Consider the following 18,305-nt stretch of genomic DNA (forward strand, 5'->3'; position numbering starts at 1 on the left):
GATACATTAGAGGAAATGCCTAAGAAAATTCACTTTCTTTGTGTGAATGCAGATTTAAAATAAGAGATCGTTATTCTTGCCAATGCTTCTATCCAAGGTGCAATAAAGTGAGCTTCCTGGCTGATTAAGTTTCAAATTGTACCAATCTTAAACCGGTGGTCTTAATCTGCAGCAGGAGCAATGGCAGGCAATTACATTTTAGTCTCATGGGATTCCATGCACACTGATACTGCGTAATGCTATCCAAACTCTGTGGATATGCAGCCTCTACCCCGGGGGGAACACAGCCAGTATATCTTTACCTAACGAAGTAACTCAACTTACTGAGACAGATCTTTGGAGTGAAGCTTGTGCTCTGTCCAACACATGCTCCCCAAGATAAGTCATTGAATACAGTTGGAACTGTGTATGTAATCTATTATTCATGTGCACACCATTTGCGTTTATCACACTGTCATTATTTTTCACTTGAAAGGTTTTGCACTTGTGATACTGTAACATAGGGAGATGGAAAAAGGAAAACAAGCATGGACAGTATCAGGACAGGAGAAATATTTGTGGTATTTGCCCTACATCATCACTAAGCATACAGTATATCAGTCTTTGTCTACTTCAGATTAATGGTTTTCAAACTTCTTTTTTCCAGGTCAGTGGGATGTGGAATCTGGAATCAGTGCAGCCTGTAGCCCTGAGAGGAAGCCTGGGCCTCTGCCTGGTGCTTATTGGCTTTCACCGATCTTCCTTCAGAGACTGGACCATGACATGTTCTCTGCCTCTGCCAGTTTGTCATCTGAGCTACCCCAGCCTCCACACATGTACAGTAATAACCTAATAAGCAATGGTTCCTATCATGTGGTCCATTCCTGGCACTCCATGTTACAGAGGACATCATACAGAATTTGGCCAAAAGTATGTTTTTGCATTAGTAGTACCCTGAGGTCCACATTATCCTGCAAGTGGTCAAAGTGGTACCGCAGTTGGACTGTTTCTAAATTAACCCATTATCGCTTGTTGTTCGTCACATATATATTTGATGCACTTCAAAACAAAATGTAAAATCATGAAACCTTAGTTTTTGCTGCGAGATATTTTTCTGGAAAGCATCCACTAACAATCCATAGAGAAACAGCTGAGATACAGCTGGAGGCCAGACCAATCAGCAAGCTATGGGATGTGGAGTAGATGATGACAGGAATGATCACCACTTTTGGTTAGCAGCTCTTCCTTGCCAGATAACAGTTAGCAAAGTGAAACTAATAGGCCAACTTTAGGAGGGAGATAGTAGACAAGCCATTACATTTGAGGACACACATTAGAAATGTTAAACAAAGCATACATGCAATGCTTTGTTTTAAGAGCAAAGCGCATACACTTTGGTGCAGCACATCTCCCAAATGTATTCAGTTTTCCCTATTATATGCAGGGGTGCACATAATGTGCGCGGGGCACAGAATGTGCACAGGGGAGTCTCCCTCTGCAGCCGGTTGGCGTAATTTTGGCACAATTCCGTTGTACAGACCGACGTTAACAGCAGCCCCGTCTGTGCACACGGCGACCGACTCTGTCGTCCAGTGATCTAAGTGCCTTCAGGAAATGCTTCACAAGTACATCACCACACAAAGGCGCTAAGTGACACAAGTGACAGTACGCATTTCAGATTTTTGCAGCGCATGCGTACCTTATGTGCACCCCTGATTATATGTATGGTCTGACTGCTCAGATAGCGTTGCATGCTAGTTGATTCAACTGCTCAGTCCCAGTCTGAACTGTTCAATTCAAACAGCAGTGAGGTAGACCTGTTACACTAAGACCCCGTCCACACGGAGACGAAACGGGTTGTATCCGCTACATTTCTCTACCGTATAGACGGTTCGTCCACACGAGGCCGACACGGAAGCACGGATAACGATAACGGCTCCCAAGGTGGGTAGATCTGCGGACGAAATGCTCTGGGGGGCCAAACGGCTCCGTGTGTATGCCCTATACGATCATTTCCTGATAACGATGATGCCATAGCCCCGCCTCTCCCCACCTCTGCTGCTCGGTGTTTCGCCAACAACAACAACAATGGCAGATCACAGGGTTGCTTTCGTGCTCCAGACGCTACTGACCATGCTACAGATGTTAGTGCAAAATCTACAGCTCCTCTACCACAACCATCAGCAACAAGTGGAAATGGAGAACTACATGTTGCTAAATCCACCGCGGAGAATAAACAGAAGGGCAACCAGACAACCATGGCAACCATGCTCGGGGGTCTTATTCAATGCTTTTGGTGTATTTTGTGGCGGAAGTACAGCGCCACTTACAGGCCCGGCATATGTACTACAGCGTTTCCAGCGGGTCGAGCGGTCTCGTGTGGACGGACACGTTTCTTGAGTCGATTCCGTGTGGACGGAAGACTTTTTTGATATCGAATTCGGTTTGTTTTCATCTCTGTGTGGACGGGGTCTAAAAACCAGCATCTCCCAAAAAATATTAGTATTGTTGTTGGAAAAAGGAAAGAGTTAAGCAGTATGGTGCCGTGACTACTTATAACAGATCTACGTGCAGTGTGAAATGTATCTGGGGGACAGGCTCTGCCAGCACTGCAATAAGGAGATCAAAGGAGTCTAGAAACAAAAACAAGAGAAAATCTGTCACACCATACATCCATCCATGCTGTTTGTTTCAACTCTCACATCTATTTTTTTCATGCATTCTGTATCACATAGAAACTATGTCTTCTGCTAATGAATGCTCCCTGTTTCGAGATTTATTATTGTTGAATTCAGTGTTTGTACATTCCATAACCAATCATCACAGCATACACATTTTACACAATTTTACCTCCATCACACTTCACTCATAACTGTGGCTAAAAAAGTGAGAATTGTGTGCATTGGATTGATATGAATTAGATAAAAGCCTTTCTTTATCCCCACCACTGTTTGCAATTCAGGTTGGTATTGCCAATTTGTGAAACACATTCTGAAGTTAGTATTATCTTAGATTAGAGATTATTTTGTATCCTACCATTGGATTGCTCTGCCACCTGGTTTGACAAATCCCAGTTATTACCGCTAGAGGCAGGCTTTCTTCTTTGCTGTGCCAACTCTTGTGATTAATATGAAGCCTTTTACACCTTTGGTTTGGTTGCAGTGACATATGCAGATATGTTTTAAAAAAAGAGAATTCTGCAGAATACATGCATTAATGCTGTTTTATAAAACACAAAACAATGCGAAGAGCGTTCAATGTTGTGATTTTTCTGACTTCAGTGCTCCAAAAATGTCTTTTTTTGTACCGAATGACCCCGAAAGACCCCCGAGCATGGTTTCCATGGTTGCCCAGAGGACCTTGGGTATTGCGACCATTAAAGACAATTGACTACAAATCCTAAAAAATCCTACAGAATAATACAAACAAAGTAAAAGGCTTTTAAAATCAATGCCACAGTTATGAACATTTCAAAGTTTCATCAAGGTGAATGGTAGACTTTCAAGACCTTTTAAAGCCACTTGGAATTAGATGTCAGATGTATGTCACTTCCAAAATGAAGATGAAAAATGTTCTGCCTAACTGGGCTTATTTCTAAGCTGCTGGGCTTCCATTTAAAAGTATATTCAAGGACTTTTGAGGACTTGAGTAAAGGTGAGGAACACAATATAATTTATGATCTGATAAGTATCTGCAGACACCTTGATAGAGCAGCTGAATGTCACAAGTTGGTGTATGTAAAAATGTGCAGAGGGCAATCAGTGATTATTTTTAAAGATATTTTAATCAGCTTGAAAGAATAAAGACTTGTTTTTGTACTCACTGCACAAAGTTTAAAATGATTTTCACAGTTCATTTTTGCAGTTTTTGCATTAAAAGGAAAGGTTCTAGGAGCAACATTTTTTCCCTAACCTGCGTTTTTACAATCCAAACCATGCCTACATACAAAGCATTCAGCATTAAGGCTTTGTCTAAATCAGGGGTGCCCAACCAGTCGATCGCGATCGACCGGGGAGATTCCCAGTCGATCGCGAGATGTGTCTAAAAATAGAACAACAATATTCTGTTTTATCGTTAATGTCCTATAACATAATCTTCCTGTGCCAGAATAATGCACTTGAACGCATCAAAGCTTTGTGATTGGCCGGCGTGACCCCATGTGTCGGGCGTGGCTGGTGGGCAGTGCAGTGAGTGCACTAGTTCGCTGACATTGTCAACAGGAGTGACAGTCCGCACACACAAGACCGCAATTATGGCAGAAGCAAAAAAGCCCAAAATATATAATTTTCACTCCGAGTGGGAGGATGATAATTTTTGTATCTAATCCAATTCAAAGTCCATCTGTCTCATCTGCAATGCGAGCGTGGCTTTATCGAAGAAGGGTAATTTAGGAGCGGCATTTCAAAACAGTGCACAAACGCTACGAGACGGAATTCCCTCCTAATTCTGCCCTACGCTCCCAAAAGGGGAGGGGCCTGAAAGGACAGCTAAATGCACAGCAGTCCATTTTCACCAGGCCCAACAACAAGAGCAAGGCTGCTAACATAGCATCTTATCGTGTCAGTCAAATTCTTGCGAAACACATGAAGTCTTTCAAAGACGGCGAAGTTGTGAAAGAAGCATTCCTGGAGGCTGCTGACGCGCTTTTTGGGGACAGTAAAAAATAACAGTAGCATTTCAACAGGTTTTTGATATCATAAAAACTCAAGTTAGATACCGTTATTAATCAGCTGTAAGTTTTAGTTTGCTTGAACTTATTCATTATAATTATTGTACACAATGGTATAAGAATGCAAACATTAAGATCTGTTCTGTTTAAATTGTTTATAGTCTCAATTCAGGTTAAGAAACTAGTGTTGCTTGCATACTATTTTAAAAAAGGCATTTCTTTTTATACTCTACTAAAATGCAACAACAAATTAATTTTGTCTTTTTTATTGCACTTTGGCAGCAGATTCCTGTGTAGCTTCAGACCTGAGTTGTCTTATTAGTAAGCCTAATTTATACTTTTGTAGCAATACTATTTTTATATAATAGCAAAGAAAGGGTTCAGTCTTTTCTTTTTTTCCTGTGTCATATGTGGCAGCACTGTTCAATGTTTCTTGAAAACATTACCCACTGTAGTATGTGACGTGTGAATAAACTCCAACTCTGTATCAAGTGTGTATTTACCTGGTAGTAGGCTGTCAGTAATGGCTACGCCTCTCTATTTGGACTGGTAGATCTCGGCAGACCGGCAACTTTAAAAGTAGCTCTCGGTTCAAAAAAGGTTGGGCACCCCTGGTCTAAATGAACAATGTTCAGTGTATCTCCATTAGGCGCTTTCACACCGGAGTACTTTTCCCCGTACTTTTCCTTTTTAGTTCCGATAGTTCCTGGGATTTTGCGTTCACACCAAAAAGAGAACTTAGTTCATGAGAACTTTTCCCCCCTTTTCTGTCCCTGCTAGAGAGCAGGTACTATCCTGGGGAGAAAAAAGTTCCAATTTATGATTGGCTGGGCGAAATGCAAACCACGGCCCATAAAACTCTGAAAAGTTTTGTGAAGCTGCCATTATATTTGCTGGCATTAGCATTAGCCCAGCGCACCAACACAGAGAGACTAACTTATGGCAACACAAAAAAAAACATGGGAGCGGTGGAGTGATGAGGTGTCGGCATTCTGGCTCGGAAGGCTTCAGTAGAAGCTGCTGGGAGTCCCAGCAGCTTCTACTGAAGCCAGACCCCAACTCCGGGCCAGTAAACCCAAAGCAGAAGAAGAAGAAGAAGTGACCTCAGCGGCTTCATTTGCGTAATCTTCCCTCAGGGACTTATTCCGGTGTGAACGCGATCTGCTCTTTAGTTCCATGGGGGAACTAAGTGCTGGGAACCAAGTACGGCAAAGTACTTGGTGTGAAAGCGGCTATTGATCCTTTACAATCGGCCCAATACCTTATTTTGTTGGGCCACAATGTTTCTTTAAATTACCACCTTCTCTTCTTCTTCTGAATTTCATCAGTGAATCAACAGAACTTTACGTACAAAAGACCAAACTAAATAAGTTAATGGCAGGTAAAGCATACATAAAAGCACTGACAGGGAACAACACCCATCATTCCTGAGAGTGACAGAAGTGAGACTCCGGGAGTTGGTTTAAAGGAGAAGAGAAGGAGACAGATGATTGATGCATGGAAATACTAAAAGACAGAAAAATAAGAGACACTTAAATGAAAGGGAGGGATAAGAGACAGAGAGAGAGACCACAGCAAAACAACCCTAAAGATAGACAGTCAGGGAAGAGGATGTGTGGCTTTTGAAGGTATAAGTGGCAGCCTAGATCAGGGGTGCCCAACCAGTCGATCGCGATCGACCGGTCGATCGCGGGGAGATTCCCAGTCGATCGCGAGATGTGTCTAAAAATAGAACAACAATATTCTGTTTTATCGTTAATGTCCTATAACATAATCTTCCTGTGCCAGAATAATGCACTTGAACGCATCAAAGCTTTGTGATTGGCCGGCTAGACCCCATGTGTCGGGGCGTGGCTGGTCGGCAGTGGGCATTATTTCGCTGAGGTTGTCCGTGTCAACAGGAGTGACAGTCCGCACACACACAAGACCGCAATTATGGCAGAAGCAAAAAAGCCCAAAATATATAATTTTCACTCCGAGTGGGAGGATGATTATTTTTGTATCTATTCCAATTCAAAGTCCATCTGTCTCATCTGCAATGCGAGCGTGGCTTTATCGAAGAAGGGTAATTTAGGAGCGGCATTTCAAAACAGTGCACAAACGCTACGAGACGGAATTCCCTCCTAATTCTGCCCTATGCTCCCAAAAGGGGAGGGGCCTGAAAGGACAGCTAAATGCACAGCAGTCCATTTCCACCAGGCCCAACAACAAGAGCAAGGCTGCTACCAGAGCATCTTATCGTGCCGACGCGCTTTTGGGGGACAGTAAAAATAACAGTAGCATTTCAACAGGTTTTTGATATAATAAAAACTCAAGTTAGATACCGTTATTAATCAGCTGTAAGATTTAGTTTGTTTGAACTTATTCATTATAATTATTGTACAAAATGGTATAAGAATGCAAACTTAAAATTGATTATAGTCTATTATCAATTCAGGTTAAGAAACTAGTGTTGCTTGCATCCTATTTTAAAGGCATTTATTTGTATACTCTACTAAAATGCAACAAAAAAAGGGTTTGATTCTATTAATTGTGTCTTTTTTATTGCACTTTGGCAACAGATTCCTGTGTAGCTTCAGATCTGAGTTGTCTTATTAGTAAGCCTAATTTTAATGGCAAAGAAAGGGTTCAGAGTATTTTCTTTTTTCCTGTGTCATATGCAGTGTTGTGCTAGTTACTGAAAACCAGTAACTAGTTACCATTACTAGTTACTTCATTTCAAAAGTAACGCAGTTACTTTACTAGTTACTTAAACCCAAAAGTAATGCGTTACTGTGAAAAGTAACGTTTTAGTTACTTTACAAAAGGGGTCCCATTAATGCCCTTAGCCTTCATTTCAGTACTGTTATTGCATTGGAGAATAATACAATCTGTTGATCAACTTGACATGCATTATATGCAATCTGGATTGCATCGATATTAGCTGGCTTTCCATTTTTGTATATTCTTTCTCCAGGTAGTTGGAAAAAGATTTCCGTCCCATATGCCGTGTGCCGCCCGGACATGCTATCATGCTAACTAGCTCTCTGAAAGCGGGTGACTCCACTGTAGCAATAGCCTGCATGTGTTCTACAACATACCGTGCAATGGCTTTATCGACTTTTCCCTGGCTAGCAGTCCCTCGGTTAAAATCCAGCCGCTGTTGCTTAGGTGGAGGTGGAGTGGCGTCGGCTGAGTCTCTGTGGTCTTAGCTACTAGCTTCGTCCCAGCATGTTGTTTTTGCAGATGTTTTAAGAGATTTGAATTACTGGTTTGGGCAGTAGATAGGATCTTTGACCCGCCAAGACACAACTTACATTTAACTAAAACGTTCTTTTCTTTGTGCTCGACAAAAGTGAAATAGTGAGAATATCTCCAGGTGGAGAAACTAGACTTGAGCTCCGCCGCCGCCATGATAGTCTTGTTAGTAAACAACACAAACACGCCCACAGCCCGTCTCCGCATGTGACACAGGAAGTATCTAAGTACATTTACTCTGTACTTAAGTACAGTTCTCATCTCTGTTCGCCTGGCTGTTGACTATATAAAAAAAACTAACGGAGTAACGCACCATGTAGTAACGGTAACTGAGTTACTGAATTTACAAAGTAATGCGTTAGAGTACTAGTTACTGCCGTTACTTGTAGTGCGTTAGTCGCAACATTGGTCATATGTGGCAGCACTGTTCAATGTTTCTTGAAAACATTACCCACTGTAGTATGTGACGTGTGAATAAACTCCAACTCTGTATCAACAACACTGTTGTGTAACTTCAGTTAAATAATTGTATGTGTGTAGATTAGAAAGAGCAGGTAAGATAAAGGATCTGCAGTATTTTATGGAGTATTAATTGTACAAAGGTCAGTTTTATACAAGTAGAAGTGTGTATTTACCTGGTAGTAGGCTGTCAGTAATGGCTACGTCTCTCTATTTGGACTGGTAGATCTCGGCAGACTGGCAACTTTAAAAGTAGCTCTCGGTTCAAAAAAGGTTGGGCACCCCTGGCCTAGATCATCGACTGTTTTTATATGAGTTAGAAGCAAACATGAGTGTGTAATCGGCCTGATGAGACATGTTGTGTAATGGTGCGAGACGGGGCAGCTCTGAAGCTCCATGGCAAAAAAAATAACGGAGCTTGGAAAACTACAACAACAGTGCACTTATAGAACATCTATAGTGTTGATTAGGTTTTTTTTCTCAGTCCACCTTATCATGGTTTTGCTTTGCTCAGACATTTGACACAGAGACAGAGAGAGAGGTGGAGTATCAATCTAAAAACAGGATGAGCTCAGTAAGAGTCAGCAAAGAGCCGCTGATTTAAGTAAAGGTTAGAGCCAAATAAAAAGCAGCTTACTACTCAAGAAGTACTTTGTTTATCTTGTAATAAGAGCGGTGACCTCCCCTGTTGATGCCCTAATACTTCAGCACTCAAAGCAGCCTAACAACAGGCACATTCGCTCATACTGTCAGCCGAACTCAGCAGGATCATCCAAACATAGTTCAGCATTACACAAGCTGAATTATGTGCCACAACACTTCAACACTCTTCTGACAACTTTGGGGATTTCATCAAAATTTGACAGGCTATTAATTCTGGTGCGCAGCTTACTGCAACGCTACCCGGTGTCAGATTTGTTTTGGGTTTTAAAGTCAGTGTTCATTACTTCAGAGCAGCTGAAATCAGAAGGGAGAGACTTTGGCTTTATATGTAAATATAACATATGGAACTGTAATTTTTCATTTGGATTGACATCTCCTCTTCATCCCAAATCCTAAAGTATAATTAACATTCAATTAACGCTAGAAAAAGGGGTTTCAGAACAACCAAATCTAAACTCTGAATGAGAGTATAACAGGAATATTGCAGTGCTGCTTTAGAAGAAAATTAAAAGGGACAATCACAAGTGTACTATAGAGTATAACACGCACACTACATAGTGTACAATAATGTTACACAACATATTAGGTGACTGAGAATGAGGACTGTTATGTAATCCCAAACAAAAACCACATACAAATAACCAGCCCTAAATGAGCCGAAACCCCTATACATAAGCATAGGCTCGAAGTTCTTGTTAGAACGGTTTTACATGCTTTTGTTTGACAGCTATACGCATGCATTTCACTGCTGAATCATTCTAACAGTATGTGATGCTCTGCGCAGCAGGGATAACTAACAGGTCTTGGATGCATTTTGGTATTATGGGAGTTAAAGGGACTTGAATTTAAAAGTAAAACATTGGGAATTATCCCATTGCGAAAAATACATGTTAGTTGTATGTGTCACTCTCAGCCTTAACTACACATGTGTTGTCCAATTACAACACATGCCATGTATGGAAAAACATCACAAAGGAACCCTGTCAACAAAGTGTCTAACTTTGAGCATTATACCAGCAGGCTACTTTAGACATCGTTTGAATATATTCCTTTCAAAGTAAATCATAACGACAACAAATCAAGACGATCCCAGTGGATGGTGGGAAACAAAATAACCCCCGCTTCCCGTTCCTGTCACCCCGGCGAGAGTAAGCGCTGCCCCGCACCTGAAGCCCACACAGCCCGCCAAAGACCCAGACAGACAACTCTCTGAGGCCCGGAGGGAGGGGTTTCAGACACCTACCAGCTTTACATGCCGAACTCTCATTTCTTCTGTCATCTTGGAAAAGTAGCCCGGAATGAAGTCAGAAGAAACACCAAAGAGGTGGACAGACAGGATAGTGTGTAGACGACAGCCTATCTCCCAAAAAGTCTGCTCCACGCTCCGCAAACAGCAGCCCGGTGCTCTGCTCCGCTGGCGACAGCACACAGGCGAGCGGAATATTCAACTTCGGGAAAATGAGAGAGGGGGAGAGACAGGCTGAGAGCGAGGCAGGGAGAGAGAGAGGGAGAGAGAGCAGCCAGACAATCACAGGAAAGCGGCTCCTCCTACCCATACAATACAAAAAGCCAAAACCAGCAGTCAGCAGATAGAGAAGCTCCAGTGCTCCACACGGCCGGGCAGGGTGCTCCAAACTGTTCCGCGCTGTCAAAGTAGTCCCTTAACTTATTTATTGCGAAGCAGTGGACAACACGTCACACTGATACACACAGTTTATTGGATTATTACATTGTAATTTAAGGACAAAGTGGGTGACAACAACTATCGACTTTGTGAAGTTACCTCGTGGCAAACAGCTGCTGCCCGGTGGTACATGGTTCACTTTAACAGGCAGTAGCCGGGATGACGAATGAATTAATGGCCGCAATCACTCTTAATTTTCCTATCCTGGAAAATGATGCAAGCCCGGGTAATAAAGCAGGCCTCAGTTATTAAAAGTCCTGCGTTGTTCATAACTATAAATAAGTAAAACAGGGAGGTAATATGTTCAATTGCAAGAAAAAAGGCCCAACGGCGGCAATTAGAATATTCATAGATTTCCACTTGGGCAAAAGTGGTTTATAATAATGGTGATATCACACTTTAATTTCCTGAATTAATTACAAGATAGGCTACTGTGTGGGAGCTTAGTAGGCCTACTACCTGTTTGTTTTACTGTGTGTGTACTACTGCTACATGACACCGGATGTCTGTCATATGTGCCACCTTTTTTTCCCTTAATTTTTACAGAATATCACACACACACTCGAGACATACCGTACTACGAAAATACAACAAAATCACAATACCTTGATCCAAGCAGGTGTTTTGTCTGTGTCTGCAGGTGTGTGTGTGTGTGTGTGTGTGTGTGTGTGTGTGTGTGTGTGTATGTGTGTTTAGCAGCACCTGTTTTCACAGTGTTGTTGTCACACTGCCTTCAAAAGTGTCAATACTGCCCACGTCAAATACAAATAATTGTTCCTCTATTATTAAAGGGGGGGGGGGGGGGCTTCACTGGAGTCATTTTTGGGGCATCATTGATATTTTAATTTAGAGATCAAGCACATGAAAACATAATCGTCCATTTAACAATAAAAGTTTTAAAAAGTAAAACTATTTATATTGTATCAAAAGCACTGTGAATCTTCAGAGATACAATTTTCTGCATTTTAAAAGGTCTACAATAAAAATACTGCATACAGTTCAAACATATTATCGATTCTAAAGATAAAACGTTGGCAGTGTCATTGGCTGACACCAAAGTCATACAGTCAAATATATGAAAAAATAAATGTACCAGTGAGGCAAATGAGCCTACAGGGCCGAGAGAATCGGTGGCATGAAGGTGTAACACAGTAGGCTGCTGCAGTAAACAGTGCTAGACGAGGTGTGGCCGGACAGGCAGGTGTGTTCTAGGACTGTCAACACGAGCCACCACAAAGCGTCTGAGAGCCTGTCTGCCCCTTTGAGCGTACTGTTTACTGTATTTACCAGTCTGTCTATATTCAATATATCTATTAACACAGATGTCATGCCTTGTCTTGTCTAAATAACAGTTTGTGGAGATCATTTCGGCTGAACCTCGTCATCCTGTCTGGAGCAATGTCGGCCTCTCATTCTGATGATTTGTTCTGCGTTGCATACGGTGTTGTCTGGCTATCTGCTGCTCTTGTTTTTCCACCAAGATAGTGGACAATCTTGTTACTGTGACGCCAAGGTGGTGTACCAGACAAACTGGTATAATTGTACTTGTTTTTTAACCTCCTTTACACTCACTACAGGGACCTCTTACACATAGATTTTATTAAGTCTATCACGCTTGGACTTTTGACAGACTGCACAGATGTAGCCTTTAGCCCAGGCATCCATGAGTGCTGTCTTCACTCACTGACCACGTGGATGTTGGATTTTTATGACTGGCAGTATTCTGGTTTAAAGGCAGATCCGGTGTCCAGCACTCTGAATGAACTCAGTAATTTGCAGTGCTGGACAGTGCTGACCTATGTTTACTTACAGTTTGTGCTGAGCAACCACTTGGTGCTGAGCTGTGATTGGCTAGAAGGATTATACTGATCATTTTGATAGGGGATAGGTTATTTCGTATTCAGTCTCTCACTAGCTCGAGCCTCTAAGATTCAACTGCTAATACATTACTTGCTGACCATATAGTCCAATGTGTTCAAAGACAAATATACAACTGAATACAGTACCAGCTTTTTATTTAATAAAAGCAAAGCGTATTGCATATTGCAACCTTTATATATACAGTCTATGATTGCAACATATTTATGTTAAACTCATGTAACTGTACAATTAAATATATTGTAAAATATTTTCAATTTCAAAAAGGTTGCCTTATAACAACAATACAAAAAAAATATGATGGAAAAGTGTGATGAATTTCTATAAAGACAAAGTGCCGGTGACAGAATGAGGACAGGCTGGACGACTGATACTGCTGTCAACAGTAAACAAACTGGCCACTGGAGACTTGGCCTCACTATTGTGCTACTGTGGCCAAAGGAAGGGGCATATTACATATCAAATTACCATCACTGTACTTAATGTTGGTGTGTGTGCAATAAGAAGTGCATGACAAATCACCAACACCACCACACAGTGTGTGTCCAGAGGAAATGCATCAGCTCCTCTCTTCCTCTTTCCTCTCCCAGCCCACAGATCATCCGGGACTTATTGTACACAGCATCAGGCTGTCTGTGTACTTCCACAACATGAAGTGATAGGAAAAACATTCACATCAGAGCCAGAGACATGACAAAACTTTGTTCTGTTATAAATATAGAAATGTGATCTGGTTTTCTTAATATTATAGTGCCATATTATATACACTGCTCAGAAGCAATTGTGTTTAATTTGATTTCACTCCAAATATTATTTGGAGTTGTTAAATGTTGTTATACATTATATCTCTATTACAATTAATTATTCTTAACGTTGTAAAATAGCAAGAACATTTTTGAGCCGTCTCACCATCTTGTAACTCAAACGACTTATTTGTTCCTTCATCATTTTAGTGTGATATAATGCCATAGGTTAGTAGTAACACCTTTAATGTGGATAAAGATGACATCCTCTAGTCCATCCTTTTCTTTATTCCAAATTCATGCGGTCGTAAAAAGATCAATAAAATACTCAGAGGGGATAAACAAACAAGTTGCTCGGTGTGGCATCGCTCCATCAAATTTCCATTAGTGTCGCCACCTCGAATTTGACATTTTTCAGCAATAGTCAGACGGCAGATATTCGGCTCTCACTGCCACCTACAGTACACAAAAAACACATAGGTTCTATCTGTTTGTTTGTTTCTAAAAGTGGATGATGGAAGGATTGTTAGAGTTTGGCATTTTGACTTTTAAAGAAAGAGAGGATGTACTTTACTTTCCGAAGTCCTAATGTCAAACATTCTGCACATCAAATTGGGCACGTATACATGATCTACTGTAGCTACAGTGCAAGTGCTGAATCTGTCATCTCTGCTATTGTAGTCAACTACCTTTAGTATAATCTATACATGACTGCTTCCTCCAGGACCTAGTAAGAGTAGTTAGAAACACATTGAAGCAATTCCTTACAGTGGAGTGGTGCATATATTTAGACAGGGAAAGGGCCAGATCGATGTCACATTGGTGACAGGATCAGATCTAAAGCTGGGTATGAGAAAACTAGATTGGAGCTGGCAGTGTAAACTAAGCTGAAGACATGGTGACCCCATCTGATGGAATAACACTGTATCCTTTGAATGGCAAATGTGTGTGTTTGGTGTGTGTGTATTTGCTCGTGTGTGTGTGTGTGTTCGCAGTGGAGGGAATGCCCAGGTTTCTTATCATAGCCACATTGCCTTCTTCACCCTCTGGCCCAACACCAAGACAGCCTGGAGCCGAACACAGACAGAGCCAAATCTAAAGGGTGACTACAACTGTGTTTGTTTGTACTGTACTGACAGCGAGAGGGAATACAATCAAACACAAAATGACTAACAGAAAATGTACAATTTCCAGCCATTCACATATATTTAAAAAAAATCACGTTTTGAAATAAGACAGACACTACTTTACACTGCCATGCAACACAAGCAATGGAAATCTTTTATTATTCTACAATTATTTAATTATTTATATTTAATTATTTAGAATTTAATTTATCCTTTTAACTGTTTGACCTTTGCAGTTGAGCTGTAAGTCCTGTAAACACATGGATAAAATATTTGATAGCCTCTTAGTCAGTGATGTTTCTGCACCATTATTTATATTACATAATATATATGCGAATTATACAACTCAGATGAATTAAGGCCACCTCATTATGAATTGAAGTAAAACATGTAAAACCAATGTGTTGAAAATAGATGTCCAAAAATCTTGAACTTTAAGTCAATCTGTACCTTTTGAGTGCAACTTACCATAGAGAACATGTATTTTATGGAAAACTGTTGAGATATGCTATAATATGTCACTGATACAACCTAGAAACATGAGTTATCACATCTACCTTGCCTTTCAGGAAATACACTTTGATATTTGTGTGCAAGTTATTATTATGACCACAGTTCAAATAAAAAGATCAATAAAAAGGGAACATGCAAAAATGAATATGTAAAAATTAGATGAAAAGGTTATTAGTAAAAATAATCAATCATAAATCCACAACAGCCACCACGTAACAGAAACACTATCAACAACAAGCATTCTCTTTGTCAGCCAAACTATTGTTAGATGACAACACTGTAACACTCAAGTAACTTCATCCGATAGCATTATATATTAGCATGTCTGTCAGAAACCCTTAAAAATAATCTGGAGTCATATTCAGAGTTTCCCTAATGTCACATTTGTGTTTTCTGCTTGAGTAGCTGCCCCGCTTGGGAACAAATAGCTTGTTGTCAGCTGTCAGAATCTTTAGGATCTTGGCAGCTGCTTTTTTCTCTAATGATGCAACAAGTTGGATTTTGTTTTACGATAACACTGGGAGTCGTAGCACAAGACTGTATCACAGTTAGCAGCGTTCTCTGTTTCCAGGGGCAAAATGGTGACTTGTTTATGTGTGTGTGCGAGTGTGTGTTGCAGTTGACTTTAAATACAGCCCAACTGAGACACATAGGCATTAGCTGTTAAGAGTTAGTGGGTCCCTACACTGCTACTACATTACTGGTGTCTGTCACAGAGCCATTAATATGATGTATTGTACTTCATAATGAACTGCAGGGGCGGATTTAAAATGGCCAACAGAAACAGTTGTGTGATGCAAAAATGTACAGAACACAACCCATTTGTGTTGTCAGACTTTAGGGATAAGGTAGAAGGCAGGACGTGGGAGTTTACAGATCTACAGTAGGTCTGCAAACCAGATCACAAGATTTATTTGGTGAACATGCACATACCTGTTGTTTATAAGACATTTAAATAGTTTAAAAAACAAACAGAAGATTGAAGTACAAATAGTTCATGTACTACTCCAGTAAACTGTATAATTTCATTGATACATCATAGCCTTTATCATATAAATTACACATATTTTCAAATGTACAATTGAAGAGTTTTACATTGATAGAAAATCTACATTTCAGTCTAGAAATATCACTTTAAAATCACAGCTTGATTGAGAAGAAATGTAAAAGTCCAGTCTGTATGAAAGTGATGGCAGGTGTCAGTGTTTTGATGTGTGACACTCATGATTATACTGTATTTGGATCAGAGATCAGGCCTTAAAAAGAGGCTGCTTAGTATTGGACAATTATGCAGATATGGTCAATTATGTAAAATGAGTATCCAAAATCTCCTGGGTTCCACGGAAGTCGTTAAGGATTACAGACATGAAGATGTGGCTCACTCACCTTATCTCTGTCACAGTGGATCAATAGGACCCTCCTGCTAAGCACTTCAAATGTAATTTCCCCTATTGCAAAGACCCTATGCTTCCCCTCGATGCTTGGCTAGTAAAACCTGAGACCAGGAAATGTAGCCTCAATAACTTTTGCTCTTCACTGTGTACAGATTGAGTGGTTCTCGAGTTACATGATAGGCTACACTGAGGACAGTTTCGATGAAAGATGACTGGAGTAGAAGGGCTCAACACGATAAGTCACTGTATATAGAGCATGTGCACGCACACACAGTACACACACAAGTACAATTACACACACCGTTCTAAAGGCAGTGGCTTCACAATAAAAAGTCATCCAGTGATTTGTATGAAAACACAACTGCCACCAAATGCAAAACAATTAAAAAAAATACAGTTAGATACGTTATAAGACTGTCAACTGAACTGAAATCACCTAAAATGACACTGCAGTGTACGGACTATACCTCACTGGTAACATAACGGGTTATTTGTGAACAAAGCACGAGTGTGCTACTGCAGCGGGGAAGATTTGAAACCTGTGAGGAAGACTGGAGACATAAAAACAAGCACACGGAGGAGGCAGATAGAGAAAATATGAGTCAGAGAAAGACAGGCAGAGCTCAATGTAAATCAGAGTGTGTTAACATGTACAGGCCTAATCTCATTATCCCTCGTCCTCCTGGGCCTGTGATCAGACGCTTGATTAAAGCAGGAGATGAAAGAAAAGAGTTAGAGGACAAACACGGAGGTAGGAGGGAGGAAGGTGATTGAGTATCCTATAGAGAAGTAATAAAAAGAGATTAAGGGGTAGTATGGAGAAGCCAACATGTGCATTAAAGACTCTATAGTGTATTGTAAAAAGTACATGTGCACTATATGAATGAGAGTACGGTTAATGACATGCAAGATTGTAAGTAATGTCCTCGTAATTTAAAAGAAAATTGTGTAAAACAGCACCATTAACAATATGTAACAACTGTTGTAAATCAATTGTTATCTACTGTAGCTACAGTGCAAAGTAAACCATAACAAACAGTTTTGTAATGGTCTCTCATATACAAGCATATGTCAAGCATACTATGGTTGCATCCAAATCAGAGTAGGCTCTGCATTTCATCTACCCCTCTCACTCCAGATTTTCATTTCTTCTATTTACTAGGGACTACGTGGTTAGTGATGATCAACATTACACATTTATAGTTTCAAAAGGAAGCTTTTCAGCACACTTATTTCTGTAAGAAGAGAACTGCCAAAAATAAGTAGTAGTAGTAGCAAAGGGAGGATTTATGCATACTTTAGACCTAAGGGATAAGCAACTGAAACTCCCCACAATCTTTTCCGTAATATATAATTTATATTCAACACTGATTGCATGTCCTACTCACTTTCTTTAAATTGCTTAATTCTTGGTTGAGCAGCAAATTACCTCATTATTTTTGGCAACTCTGTGTTTGAGGCACATTCTCTTGACGTGCACATGTGCTGTGCCGTGATGCGTGATCTGTGAAAACACTGATCCTGTTTGACCTGAACAACCCCTTTGGCTGCACCTACCGGGCTGGGCTGTGGTCCCACCAAATTACTTCTAGTTAGGGGACTTTGAAAGGAGGGCGTTCTGAGGTGACTGGAGGCTCCTTTGACAATATCGTGTGTGAATAAAGACTGTCAGAATCAATAATTCTGCAAATGAACTGTGAGTTTCAGTGCCTGGGAAAGCATTGGAGCCAACTCTGACGAACGCAGAAGTGAAACTTTAATGTTGTTTCAGGACATTGTTCCAGCCTGCAGACCTAGACAAATCTTGTTTGTTCATATGTTGATTGGTGGCCTTGCTATGAATACTTGTGCTGACATTGATTCACTGTATAAGTACTATTTTTGCTCTGTAAACATGTTTTCCCATTTGCCACAGGTTTGTTGCCTGTTGCGACAACTCTCTCCCCTCTACTTGCCGCA

The 18,305-nt window shown here is 40.6% G+C and overlaps 1 protein-coding gene across 4 annotated transcripts in view; it reads right to left on the bottom strand.

The window, feature by feature from the left end:
* The window catches only part of mid2 (midline 2), a 161,793-nt gene that overhangs the window by 82,845 nt on the left and 60,643 nt on the right, over nt 1–18,305 (bottom strand). For 2 of the 4 annotated variants that reach the window (XM_034230965.1, XM_034230962.1), the window contains exon 1: nt 10,251–10,492. The exons of the other annotated variants lie outside the window; for them this stretch is intronic. The gene's annotated coding sequence lies outside the window, so the exon portion shown is untranslated. Of the gene's footprint in view, nt 1–10,250; nt 10,493–18,305 lie in introns of those variants that run through there. 4 annotated transcript variants of the gene reach the window in all.

Source organism: Gymnodraco acuticeps, unplaced genomic scaffold, assembly GCF_902827175.1.
Source record: "Gymnodraco acuticeps unplaced genomic scaffold, fGymAcu1.1, whole genome shotgun sequence".
Classification (NCBI taxonomy): Eukaryota; Metazoa; Chordata; class Actinopteri; order Perciformes; family Bathydraconidae; genus Gymnodraco; species Gymnodraco acuticeps.